General features: G+C 38.3%; 1 protein-coding gene across 13 annotated transcripts in view; it reads left to right on the forward strand.

Moving 5' to 3' along the window:
• TBC1D5 (TBC1 domain family member 5) overlaps positions 1-14,751 on the forward strand; it is a 488,374-nt gene that overhangs the window by 264,541 nt on the left and 209,082 nt on the right. The window contains exon 3 of one of the 13 annotated variants that reach the window (XM_043509089.1): positions 1,893-3,153. The exons of the other annotated variants lie outside the window; for them this stretch is intronic. The gene's annotated coding sequence lies outside the window, so the exon portion shown is untranslated. The remainder of the gene's footprint in view (positions 1-1,892; positions 3,154-14,751) is intronic. 13 annotated transcript variants of the gene reach the window in all.

The raw sequence follows: 14,751 nt of genomic DNA on the forward strand, positions 1-14,751 counted from the left end.
ATTCAAGTGCTGCTTCCTGTGTTAGTTGATAACTTAGATAATAGATAAAAGTCGTAGATGTGTCATTTCAGACTTTATATAAACAAAGAGTCAGTTCCACTATTAAATTAACATTTGAGAATCATCCGTGATTGGAAAAAGCCATAGTTTTGGTACAAATACAGTTTAAATTATATGTCTGCATAACGAAATCTGATTCTTAAATGTGCAGTAAGTAAAGCCATGCTAATCATCAGAGTCTTTCAGATTTATTTATACAATGTGCTAATGAGATTCTCTGAACAAATACCAAATATCAAAATTAATAACAAAAATAACTATTAACAAACTTAGCCAATGTTAACTAAAGGGTTCAAAATCTCCACCCAAAAAAGATCTTTAAACCTCTCAGGCAAAACAAAAACAAAAACCTATGTAAATGGATAGACCTTGCAGCAATCCCTGTAGTTAATTCACCTTAAATTTAGATAAGTGGGTGTTTCCTCCTAGCTCATTAAGCAATGGAAATAGGAAGGATGTGCGACTGACGTTTCTAAATATTCTGGGAAGTTATGGATACATCCTGGTTAGGTAGCAGAGAATTTGTTAGTTGATCTTCAGCTTCTGATTCAGATTATTCTGTGTGTGCTTGAAAAGAAGCTTTAGTAGAGTAAAATGTGGTTAAGTAGTCTATTTTTGTAAGATATCATTGAAAGCTTGAAGTTCACCAATGGTAAAATTTAAACCATTATGTGGATTGTTTGTGGGTTTTTTAGTATTTGAGTGCTCTTATCATTAATAAAACCTGAATTTGATTAGTTTGGAAGAACTTGTTATTTCCATGGAATGTGTGTTTGATCTTCACACTGCTGTGGTGTTATACCATCACAATGGAAGCCTTTGCTAGGTGTGCAAATTGTTCACTTGGCCAACAAATCAAGTTGAACTCTCACCTCACTATCTTTAATACTGTGCCACTAGAAAGTAGAAATATTGTCTTTCTCTACTTCCCAAGGGCAGCTGACCCCCTCCTCGCCAAAGAGGTGAACCCCTTGCCAGTTCATGAGATTACAGACTATTACATTAATCTGTTTAGCCGCAGTACCAGCTGCTTGCATATTTTTAATTATCTTATCGATGGTATAACAGTGACCTATGAAATAAAATGAAGGTGAGTATTTTTTAACTTTTTATTTTACAGGCTATTTTTCTACATTTATTTTAATGATCTAATTGTTACTTTTAGGGAGAGCTATAGATGCACATACTCATTTTGGCTGTATAGATTCTAACATCTCAAGGACACTTTTTTTCTTCAAAAGTGTTTTTGTACATTAGTACTACTAATAATAAAGTTGTGGACTGAAAAAAACTCACTTCTGTTACTTTTTTTGTTGATTAACTAATTTTATGATTCTGAGACTTATGACCAATATGCTTAAATAATTTCTGAATAAATTTTTGAATTGTACATGACCGTAATTTCTAGATTCCCAATATATCCCAACAAACCTTTTCTTCTAGTGGGGACTAATTTCCATGGCAACATTTGATCATTCAAAGTTCTGGGATGTGCAGACGCTGTGTGTTCCTCTTTCTGCTATATGCAGTGGTTTTGTATCTGTGTCAGTCCCTGGATATTAGAGAGACAAGGTTGGTGAGGTAATAGCTTTTATTGGAAGTTGGTTCAACAATATTACGTCCCCCACCATGTCTCTCTAATATCTTGGGACTGCACAGCTAAAACATTGAAAGCTTGTCTCTCTAACTAATAAGATATTACCTCATCCATCTTGTCCCTCTTTCTGATATTATTCAGGCAGAGAGATGATCTGGGTATGAAAAGATGTTGGCACACAATCTTCCTCTTTTTGACAGACTCTGCTTCTCAGTTGTTTCCTTTCTCCCTGCAGGTTGGTTCTGCTGGCTGAGTGTTTTTCCTGTGTTCCAGCCAGCTACTAGAATTCCTATGGAGTACACACCAAAGAAAGGAAACAAGAGAGATAAGCTGTGTCTCCATTTCTCCATCCCTCTCCAGCTGTCTGTCATAATGCTAGTTTGCACAGTGCTTCCATCTTGTGTACCTCTTGTCTTCCCCTGCTAAGAAGCAGCTTTCTCCCATCCTCACAATCATCCTTGGTTGTCTTCACTGATTTTTTTAAAACCACCTGTAGGTAAGAATGTGGCTCCTTTTTCTCATGTGGCCAAAGATCTCCCAGAGAAGAGGAAAACGGAGGAAGATCTGGAGCCCTATGCCACTACAGTTGCCCCTTTTCTCCTCCTGCCTTCTATGTCCTCCATAAAAAAACACCAAGAGATTGTTCCTATGTTTTTTCACATAGCTCAGACACTAAAAATTAGAGCAGAAGGCCTACTGGATCCTGTCTTTCTACAAGGAAGTTCCTTTCAGAGCTTGGCTTCCTTGTCTACCCTACTGTTTCCAAGATTGAAGAGTCAGGCTATCCCAACCCCACAAAGCTTTCACCTTACCAAGAAACCTGAAATAGATGGCTTCTCAGTTTGGTTCCCTGCTGTCCACAAGGCTTCCCAATTAAGATTTGATTTTGTCTGTACAACTTCAATCTCTCCTTGCAGTCCTCTGTTCTGACCCTTTTGAACCATTAAATTTGATAGCCTTTAACCTTCTCTTAGTAGAGGTGGCCTGTTTGGTTTCCGTCATTTCATCTCCATGTGTGGGCACTCCAGTTGTGATTTTCTGTGAGGGGAAGGTAATCCTCTGTACCCATAATGGTTCTCTCCTTATGGGATTTTTGTCTGAATACCAGGAGTCCCTTAAGGCCCTCTGACATTTTGTGTCAATGCAGAGAACTTAGAGAAAAATGCAAATCTTCAAAATCATTTCAGAAATTCCTTTCCTTTCTCATTATGTTGGGTGCAGATCTCTCCAATCCTCCTTAATTGTCTTCACTGATTTTTTTTAAACCATCTGCAGGCAAGAATATGGCTCCTTTTTCTCATGTGGATATGTCTGTCACTTTTTTAAATCCAGATTCTTTTATTCCACAGCTGATTTCCTCTGTACAAATCTCTTCCAGGCGACTCCACTAGAGCAATTTCCTCCTTTTTGAACCAAGAAGGAAGAAGCCTCAATTGAGGCATCTTGTCTCAACACTACTGTGTGGCTCTAACTACTTTAGCATGCACTCGTGGCAGGTATTTTCTGTTCTTCCTAAGTAGTGGAGCTGGTCTTTATTTTCCGGGAAGCAGAGAAGGTAGTGCATGTCTCCAGTCTAGTTGCCCTTTTTTGTACAAGACATGGATAAGTGGTTAGAAATAGGAGGGTGAGTGCAAACTAACATGCTTGAGAAGTTCTCAACTGGAGATCAGAGCCTATGAGAAGAATTGGGTGCCAAAATCATCTTTATCCACAAGGGCTTCTTGAGAGTTTGATGGTAAAAGGAGAAAAAACAAGGACTGGCATTGCCTTCCTCACATCCCCAGAAAGCATTTTTACATTTTTATTTTTTCTTACAGGAAAAGTACCAGTTGTACAGGTGTCACAGTATTGTGTTTTTCATGAATTATTCAGTTGTTCACTGTGCGCACCCAGTAAATGAGCCCCTAATATCTGATCATATTGAATCAGGATCTATCTTTGATTTTAGTTTTCTGGTCCAAAAAAGAGCTGATCAAAACATGGAAACTGTTGATTCCATAAGAAGAATGTAATGGTTGGCTTCTAAACATCTGGCAAAGGGAATTCCTTACCCTATCTTTCATTTCCCCATATTAATTAAATTATAACACTATTTTTCCCATTAAGGGTCGGCTCTGATTTCAGACACTTCAGTGAAATGGGTCTGTTCATGAAACACCAGTTCAGCACTTTTCAGGAACATTGGTTGAAACTATTTGTACCCATAAGAAAGTCATCAATAAGGCATTCTTGGTGAAAGGTGTCTGGATGAGATCTCTATCGCTATGTCTACACTGCAATTAAAAACCCACAGATGGTCTGTGCCCTCTGACTCAGATTTGTGGGGCTCGAGCTAAGGGGCTGTTTAATTGTGATCTAGACGTTCAGGCTCAGGCTAGACACTGGGCTCTAGGACTCTACAAGGTGAGAGGTTCCCAGAGCTTGGGGTGCAGCCAACCCCCAAACATCTACACCTCAAACAGCCCCTTAGCCCCAGTTATCTGGGCTGGGCCAGCTGCAGGTGTCTCATTGCAATGTAGACATACCCTAAGTGCTCATTTACATAAGTAAATAAGGTGCTCAGCTGTGGAAGTCTGACACAAGAAGTCGAATGAATTCAGGTCTTCCTTTGTTTAGCAAGCACTTCAAGTCCCGTCTCTTTGCACCAGCCTTACCTTAGTAAGAGATGGTGATAAATACACAAACAACATCCAAGGGTGGAACAAAAAATGTTGTCCTTACAAGGATCAAGATGAAGCTAAATACTATGATGAATGTCTCAATATAGAAATAAAATGCAGTAGATATCAATACACCTTTTGCCTAAAATTGTAGCAGACGGTCCACTGAAAAGGGTGACCAAGGAAATAGCACCCAGTTTGACACACACATACAGTGTAATGAATCTGGTATAAGATTGGTTGGAAACAATACAACTTACTAATGATTTTTAGATATAAATGGTACCGCTAGATGTACAGGTATGATTTAGGTAAACCATAGAACATACTGCAAAGAGGTCCTTTGGTAATCACAGATACAAATGACTTTTTCTTAATTGGCAAAATATATTCCAGTTGTTGATCTACTGTATGCACACTGTAACCACAGCGGTTAAATGTACTTTATGTGAGTGAAAAACATTGCACTGGTTGGTAAAATGTTCCTAAACCCCAGCAAAATTGAAAACCACAATAATGTTTGTTCTGAAATCTGAAGGAGGAGACACCTGTGGTAAGAGGAGGGAACAGAAAATGCATTTAACTGATAAACATCTTCCAAAACATAGTTTAATGAAAGGGTTTTGATGAAGAACAAAAACTGTAAATAAGTTGCATAGCATTTGGGGTCAGTCTTGTCCTATTCGCAGAATTTTAAAAAAAAATTATGTTCTAATTTATATTAAACACCACCAGTCCTTTTAATAATCTTTAAATAAATAAATAAATAAACAAACCCTGTGCATTAATGTCATTGTCTTGGGTGTTAAAACTTTTTATAAATCCCCCATATCCTACACAGTCTGACAACTACTCATTACTAAAAAGAGCATGAATTAAAATATTTATTAAAAGTTCTTAAGCACAGGAGGTCTAAGTAATGCAGTATCAGGATTCTTTTAAAACTCAAAGCTCAAATCATCTTTGTGCCAATGTGACTAAAATTGACAGATAAATGGCACTACATTCTTCTTGGTATTGACTTGCACATTTTCAGATCTTAATCATACTAGCGTTTGCTCCTTGGAGAGGAAAACTAGTCCATAAGGTTCTTAGTGACCTAAAAGCAAGAGTGTCTGCAGCAGAACCATGAGTGAGTTGTTGGCTGATTTTAGCAGTAAGGGAGCCTTCAGATGATCAATTCCTTTCTCAGCTCTAAAAAGAAAAGGAGCACTTGTGGCACCTTAGAGACGAACAAATTTATTTGAGCATAAGCTTTCGTGAGCTACAGCTCACTTCATCGGATGCATTCGATGAAGTGAGCTGTAGCTCACGAAAGCTTATGCTCAAATAAATTTGTTAGTCTCTAAGGTGCCACAAGTACTCCTTTTCTTTTTGCGAATACAGACTGACACGGCTGCTACTCTGAAACCTTTCTCAGCTCTAGATGTCATTGCAGCCAGTAGGATTTTAAATGGAGGAGTACTGTATTACAAGTTGCAACAGAACTACTGTAGTTTACCCAAGATAACTTAGTTTTCATATAGACTCTTCTGAAAGTAAATATGATTAATAATTTCATTTTGCTAAAGAAACAACAATGCTGAAGTTATATGTAAGATATAAAAGAGCTGAGGACTGATTGTTAGTCCAAAAAGTTTGAACAGAAAATTTTCCAAAAATATTGTAAACCTGAAATAATTCTGAAGAGCAATGAGCATCATCTCTGCAACATAAGAGTGCCTCTAATTTAACCTGCTGAATAAAACCAATCTGAACTAATAGGGAAAAAATAGCAATTTCATGAAACAAATATTCTAAGTCATGTGGACACGATGATGTCAAAATGAATAGATCTGCAGAGAGAGAGGACATTTTTGATGTCTTTCTAACCAATAAGACTGCAATATGCTCATGAACTAAAACAAGTTGTGATTGACTGAGTTACCCTGTATGTCATCATACAGTCATTTGCATAAATGTTTTGAAATTGTAAATGTGTGTAAACACTGCTTTAAAAACTCTTGGTATGAGATCTAGCTGATATCAGATCATTCTTTCTCTAGTGAGGTAGGTATCAACAAAGAGAAATACAGAAATGTTGGTACCCTCTAGCAGCACAGTTGCACCTCCACCCTTCCTGTATGACTCTCTCTCTAGCTTGATGATTGTCAGAGCTGTAACTTTTAAAGTTCATTATTAGCTTCTACAAAACACAACAATTTTAGACTGTCTTGAAAAGCAGGTGTTTGTATTGGTATAACAAGGGGACATAAGGAAATTACTCAGGACCTGACTAATAGTTTGTTAGTAGATGTAAATACAAGAAGTGGGAAACAACAAATCTAATGTTAGACCTATTTAGCAGAATTATTCATTTTACCTAGTCCCTTTGTTGCCTGAATATTAATTTAGGAGAATTAGTACATGGTACCTGGAGGACTCACCAATTAAAAAAAAGTGACTCTGCAATGCTAATAAAAAGTGTGCAAGGTCCTCCAGGTGGTAGCCTCACACAGGTTATTAAAATGGCTTCTGTTCCAGAGAACTGGAGGGTAGCAAAGATGGTACCTTTATATACAAAGGGCTCTAAGGGTGATCTGGGGAATTAGACAGGTAAGCCTTATATCTGTAAATAGCTAGTTGGTTGAAAAAAAAATATAATCCCCCGGAACAGCATACTATGATAATGTTTAGTCAGCACATTTTGTGTCAATCAAAATAGTCTCTCTAATCACTTGAAATTCTTTGTGTGTGTGTCAATAAATTAGTGGATAAAGGAGAACCAATTGATATAACTTTTCCTTTCAAATACGTTTGACAAAATCCAATAACAGAGGCTTCTTTAGCTAAGTAGTCATGAGGTTAGAGGCAAAGTATTGTCGTGGATCAAAAACTGGCTTGAAGGCAGAAAACAGATTAGGAGTAAATTTTCTTCTTGACAAAAGGTTTCTCAAGGTCCACTACTAGTTTCAATGCTGTCAGTTATATTAATGATCTGGAAAGGGGAGTAAGCAGTGAGATAGCAAAATTTACAGATATGACAAAGTTATTTAGGTTAGTGAGGACCAGTAAGGTCTGAGTAACTTCAGAGGAACCTAACCAAACCAGGTTAATGGGCAACACAGTGAAGTTCAATGTTGATAAATGCAAAGAGGAAAAAAATTAATCTACTTGTATACCTTACAAGGTTCTAAATAACTTTCCTGAGTGGATACTGCTATTTGAGCATCATTGTAGACAGCTCAATGAACACCTCTACTCAGTGTGCAAATGCAGTAAAAAAAAAAAATAATAAAAAAACAAACAAGATGTTAGGATGTACAAGGAATGGGATGAAGAGCAAAACAGCAAATATTATAATGTATTATAGAAATCAGTGTGGCCTCATCTGGAATATCAGCATAGTACTGTCACCCCAGTCTCAAAAAGGATATTGCCGGGAGTTCAGAGAAGGGCAACGTGATTTGATTGATATGGGGCATGGAAAAACCCTCATAACAGATTGGAAAAAGTTCTGATTATTTGCCTTAGAAAGGAGATAAATAAGAGGGGTCATAATAAAATCATATTAAATAATGAATGATATAGAGAAAGTAAATCAGGAGCTTCTGTTCTCCTTGTCTAATAACACAAGAGGAAGGGGGCATTCAATTAAATCAAAAGGTGGCAAATTAAATATTTATTTTTACACATTGTGTAATTAGGCTGTGCAACTCACTGCCACATCCCTATCTCATTGCCACATGTCACTGAGGCCAAGACCTTCAGAAGATTTAAAAGGAGATTGGACATATATATAGCTAACAAGACTTCCAAAGTTCTTATAGTTAATGCTAACAATTTTTGGAAGGGATATTAAACCTCATGCTTCAGAGCTAAAGCCAACCTCTAACCATTAGAGATCAGAATTAGACCTGTTTGGGATTAGGGTAGCAAATTTACCCACATCTGTCTGCTGCAGGTTCATCTGAAGCATCTGGTATTGGCCACTGTCATAGGATACTAGATAAACTACAGGTCTGATCCGTTATGGCAGGTTGCTGTGCTTATCAGTTGATTTGTTTCCCTGTCCTGACTAGGTGATTGAAAAGGCTTTAGTAGAATGAGCTTAGATCTTGACAGGAGAAGAGACAGCATCCTCCCTGGAGCTTATTTGGTCATTATTGCTTCTGTCTTCTTTTGTCATGTTATCTAATATTTGCGGAACAGTTAAATATAGCTTGAAACATAGTACCACCCACAGACTTCCTGCCTGACCTTGGACAGATTGCTCTGTTTTCCTTTGCCTGAGTTTTCCCATCTGTAAAAATGAGGACATTTCTGTACCATAGGCTTAATATATTGATGTTTATAAAGAGTTCTGGTACCACAGTGATTTTTGTACAAAAAGCGTATACACAAAATAAAGCACTCAACTGTATTCTGGCAGTCCACTTGTGGTTGTTACTTAAATGAGAACTGTCAATGCAATGTCATGATGATGAAAAGTACAGCTTTCTTACTAGTAATTGGAATTCTCAGAGTTATTGCCTCCAAGGTCCTCACTTGCTTTCTCTCCTACCCCAGTTATAAAGAGTATCTGTCTCTCTTCCAGGCAGGAACTAGGGCCCTATGTGCCATTCACCTCTCTTTTCTCATGGTCTCTGCAGCTCTTTCTCAGAGCAATGGAATTTTCTGAGAGCTTAGCACTTTAAGTGCCTAAATTGGGATCATATAAGTACCTGAGGTAAATAAATGAGATCTGAGTTCTTTGGAAAATCTGGCTTTGAATCTTGGATCTTGCAGCAATGGGGATTAATATGTGGACCCAAGATTTTCTCCACATGCTATATCTGTGTGGAAGTTCTGGACAGAGCAGAAAAAAAATTGTATTTTCCAAACAAAAACAGTCACTAGTCCAGATGGGGAAGGTTGTGCTTGGGGGGTGAATAAACCCTCTCTGTTTCAGGTTTGGTTTGCTCTACATACTTGTTGAGTGGTCCTCAAAAATACCATTCTTTTTATTTTCCCATTTTTGTGCAGTAAACTCCTGTACTTTCATAACATTGCTTTCTGCTACTTCCCCTTTTTAAAATGCCATTTTATGCTGTCATAAATAAAACAAATTCTGTGTGTTTCTTGGATGCATGCAGGAGCTGTATGTTTGACAAGAGCTGTTGCTTTCATTTAAATGTAAATATTACATTTAGATATTCAGATTTTCTCATCAATAATGACCTCAAATTGCAGAGCATAAGGCACAATAATTAGGGAAATCATTTAGTCTGACAGCATATAGCATCAATAACTTGTTTCTTCATTGGGTGTTTGTGGAGGTTGAGCTAGGGTCTCAACACATTTAAATAAAAACATTTAAAATAAATAACTGAATAAAAATGGCAAATCAGGTTTACTGGGCCCTGGTACATTGTGCTACTTCACATATTTTTCCTGACAGTAACAGCATTGTTTAAATGTTCTTTTAACCCATTTGTTTGGGGTCATTCTGCTGGGGATCCTTTTTTTTCTCTCCACTTGAGGAGTGGCCCAGGGAACCAGCCTGGGATATAGACCATGATCTGGAATCCAAGTGTAAATACTTGAGCCCCAACAGCAGTGTTATAATATCCTCTCCTGGGCTACAATACTGTGTGTAACGTTTGTTATCTGAATATTGTTTTAAGGATTAAATTGTTTTGCTTCATTATGAAAAGAAATCTTTAAATAAAAATAAGTTTAAAATATTTCCAGATACAGGAAGCAGAAGAGCTGTGTACAGTTCCTAATTGCCTTTTAGGTAGTATGAGTTCCCTCCGTTACCTGTGATTTAAACTAAAAATGAAGTAATTATAGATAACAGTGTTTATCTGATTGATCTTGGCACCTAATGCTCAAGTTTTTCCCATATTGTTGATGTTACTAATTTCCACCTCCTATACTTCCACTGATTTTAATGCCTGGTGTCCAATATGAATTCCTACCTTGTCTGAATATTATACTATGTAAAGGCTCCTTGTCGTAGCTAGTAGTCTTCGTAGGACATGTATTCATGTAAATCAACGGGATCATAGAATGGTCCTATTTTTGGGTACAATGTTATATTCCGTATCCTACGATAGTTACCTGATGTGAATTAGTAGGATTTTGACTCTCCCTTCCTCTTTCTCCTTTTGATCTATCTGAATAGAACTGTTATTTATTTCATAGTGTGTTTGGGTAGGCTCAAACCACATTCTTTAGCATATTGATGTCCATATATTTTACTTCAGGTATTCCATTATGTTGTGGATCTGGAGTCAGCAGCAGACCTGGTTGCTGCTGGCATAGCAGCTAAGCTCTATTAGTTGAAAAATCTCCCTTTCGGCTCCCCTTCCAGAACTACAACAGCCAGATCGCGTCCTCTTCAGAATAGTACTAAATTCTTATTCAGTAAACGCCAGAATTACTTACTAGAACAAAATATTCTTACCCTTCGCTGTTTTGGCTCCTAATTACATCATTTGGACTGGATTTCAGAGAAAAAATCCTCTCTGAGACGTTGCAGTTTCCTGCTATTCTGCCAACCCAGTTGTGCAGAAAAGGCAAAGAGGGTAACATTTTTTTCCCCAAAGCACCTAAGTGACACAGAAACAAAGTCCCATTGACTTTTAATAAGTTTTGAGCTCCCAGATGCCAAGGCCACTTATGAAAATGTGGCTTAGGAGCCTAAGACACTTAGGCCAGCATGTCTGAAAATTTTACCCAGAGTGCCTAGGTCAAAACTATAAACTCATAGGCTTTAAGATCAGAAGGGACCATTGTGATCATTGTAGGCCACAGAACCTTACTCACTCCTGAAATAGAAGTAAAATTCTGCCCATTATTCTCTCTCCTTTCCTACAAGGTATAGTACTTTCTTTCCTTTAAGTGTTACAGAGCCACTCCAATTCACCCAGCTGAGGAAAGGATCACACTGGATCCCTCCTCCAGACCCATATCTCAGCCAAGTGGCAGGGTATGGCAGGCTGTCCCTGTAGTTCAGCAGCCATGGATAAAATGGAGCTGCTCCTACTATCTGAGTGGACTCCACCTTCTTGTGGTGTGAATTCCATCTCTTGGAGCAGCTTCACAAGAAAAGTAGTTTCAGCTGCTGGGACCTTCAGTTTCATCTTAGCAACCACTGCTGCTGACCATAGTACTTGCAATGCTTCTGCTCCCCTTCCAGCTGCACATAGGCAGTGGGAAGACGGTGCTGCTGCTGCTTAGGCTTCAGCAGAGCAAGCCAGTGTCACAAGGATTTCTGATCCTTAAAAGGGTAAGTCAGCTGTTTATTCTTTATGCGGCCTAGTCATTGTTCCTTCAAGCTCAGCAACCAAGCAGTGGGACCACACAGAAAAGAACATGCAGCGATGGTTTTCACAGTGGATAGCAGCTTCTCCTGTGGGTCACAGCAGTCTTTAACAAAAGTCTTTCCTTTTGGGTCCAGGCACTTACACTCAGATTTCAGGTCATCATGTGGATCCCATGTTAGTTCTCCTCCAAGGGGTAAAATCATCTCCAGCAGGTTAATAAATGGGTCTCAAAGAGATGGGCAGAGGAAACCCCTGAGCAGTGATATGAGAGCAGTTCCCCTGATGAATCCATTTTTGGTTCTTTCAGGCAGCACAACATTTCACAGTCCCTGTCTGGCTCAGACCATCAGCAAATAAAAAGCACTTGGGAAGTGTTTGAAGGACGAAGCTCCCATTGCTTTCCAATTATTGGGTACTAAGGGAAAAATACAGGAATACACTTAAAATATTTAAAGGATCTGAACAGGAGTCAGGAAAAAGGAACACAATGAGAAGATTTTTTTTCTTCTGGACCCTTTTTTTGAGAATCTCCAGCTAAACCACAGTAATCACAAGCAAGGCACACCACCTTTTTTCCTGCAAAGATGCTAGGGTCACTTACAGTGATTCCCACAGATGGGTGGGTGGAGTTCCAAAAGAAACCACAATTTAAAAAAAGCAATGAGATTACATAGGTCCATGCAAGGTACACCTGTGGATTCACTGATTCTGGGATACCCCTCTAGAAGATAACCTGTTGCCAGATCAAATTCCTCCCAGACAATAGTCACATGTGGTCATGATCATGGAAAGCTTATCTCCAGAAGAAAATGCCTTGTACCCTGAGCATTTTGCTTGATCAGTGGATAAGATCATTCAGGTCTTCCAGAAGAAAGGCATTTACCTTTCTTCATCCAAATAGAGTAGCTGAGAAAAATAGTGAAATAGAATATATGGGACAGGTGTAGAGGATGCAGGATCAGAGGAGTCCACTTAAGCATGGTACCTACTCCTTTTGAACACATACCTTTTCCAAGTGGAGAAGCATGGGACAGACACTTTTTAATTTTGTGAAAAGGCACCTCTCCTCACTTCACAGGATAGGTATTAGAAATAATCACTAATGGATTCTTGCTACAACCCGGTATGTCGGGTATCTAATTGTTTGATGCACTGATATGCACAGCATATCTTCTGAAAAAAGCCTGGTTTAAAGAAGGCATTTGTCTCCTCCTGCAGATTCATAGAATTAGAGTCATGAAATGTAGGCCTGGAAGGGACTTCTAGAGATCATCATATCCAGAGCCCTGTGTTGTGGCAGGACGAAGTCAACCTAGATCATCCCTGGCAGGTGTTTGTCCAACTTGTTCTTAAGCACCCCCAGTGATGGGGATTCCATAACCTCACTGAAAAGCCTATTCCAGAGCCTAACTGTCTTTATAGTTAGAAAGTTTCTCCTAATATCTAACCTAAATCTCCCTTGCTATAGACTAAGCCCATTACTTCTTGTCCTACTCTTAGTGGGTATGGAGAACAATTGATCACGGTTGTCTTTATAACAGCCCTTCACATATTTAAAGACTGTTACTACGTTTCCCCTCAGTCATCTTTTCTTAAGAGTGAACATGCCCAGTTTTTTTTAACCTTTCTTCATAGGTCAGGTTTTCTAAACCTATCATCATTTTTGTTGCTATTCCCTGAACTCTCTCCAATTTGTCCACATCTTTCTTGAAGTATGGTGCTCAGAATTGGACACACAACTGCAGCTGAGGCCTCACCAGAACTGAGTAGGGTAGGATAATTCTTCTTGTGTCTTACATAGGACACTCCTGTTAATACATCCCAGAATATTAGCCTTTTTCACAGCTGCATCACATTGCTGGGGCATATTTACTTTGTGATCCACTTGTAATCCCCCCAGAACCTTTTCAGCTGTTATTCAGTCTAGCCAGTTATTCCCAAAATGGGAACTCAGTGTATAGTTGTGTTTGGTTTTTCCTTCCTTTGTGAAGTACTTTGCACTTGTCTTTATTGAATTTCATCGTGTTGATTTCAGGCTTATTCTCTAATTTGTCAAAGTTGCTTGGAGGACTGGATTCGAATTCAAAAGTGCTTGCAGCCCCTCCCAGTCTGTCATCTTCGGATTTTAAAAGCATACTCTCCACTCCATTAGCTCAGTCATTAATGAAAATATTGAATAGTATTGGACCCAGGATTGACCTCTGCAGGCCCCTCTTATATGCACCCTCTCAGTTTGACAGCAAACCATTGATAACTGTTTTTTTAGTACAGCCTTTCAACTAGCTGTGCACCCACTTTATAGTAATTTAACCTAGACCACGTTTTTCTAGTGTGGTTATGAGAATATTACATGGGACTATGTGAAAAGCTTTATTAAAATGAAGATATACCACATGTACAGCTTCCCTTTATCCACTAGATCAGTAACCCCAGTCAAAGAAGATTTTTAAGAGCTCATTGTTGTTTTTGTAACTTAGAGAATATACATGAATGGCGCAAGCTGGAATCTAAAATTCCTTAGCATACATGTGAAAACACTTTATATTCAAGAGGGTAATACAGGTAATACAGAATAGAGAAGAGAATTGAGGTGTCTAAGGGAGAGAAGCTGACTCCTTCAGCCACCTGCAGACTCAGCCTTCATTCCACAGATCTGCCTCTCTTCCCATTTATGAGCATAGAGTACTTTTTCACATGTAAGTAATGCAGCCATCCCAAATTCACTCCAATATAACTTTAATGGCAAAGGTGTGGCATAAAAGTTGCAATCAGAAGCAAGGTAAGAAATTCAGAAGTTGAGGTTCTATAAATAACATTATTTCAGCTGCATGTTTTATAATGTAAACTTTAAAATATGACCACTAATATATTTGGCAACACATTTAACCAGTTACAAAAGAATATAAAATACAAAATACGTACAAGACAGCCCAAATATTAAAATTTGCATTTTCCTTTATTTTATTTATGCAATCCAAATGTTGTATCAACACATGCTTTTGCATTTAATTTTCTAATTTGATATAAAACAATTGCTTCTGCTTATTAATGGTTTAAATGGTTCCAATTGGTTCTTGAAGTTCACACCTCAGTGAAGCAAATAGGGTGTGGTAGACCTGAGTTCCAATCTTCATTGCTCATT

The sequence above is a fragment of the Dermochelys coriacea genome, chromosome 2 (genome assembly GCF_009764565.3).
Source record: "Dermochelys coriacea isolate rDerCor1 chromosome 2, rDerCor1.pri.v4, whole genome shotgun sequence".
Lineage (NCBI taxonomy): Eukaryota > Metazoa > Chordata > Testudines > Dermochelyidae > Dermochelys > Dermochelys coriacea.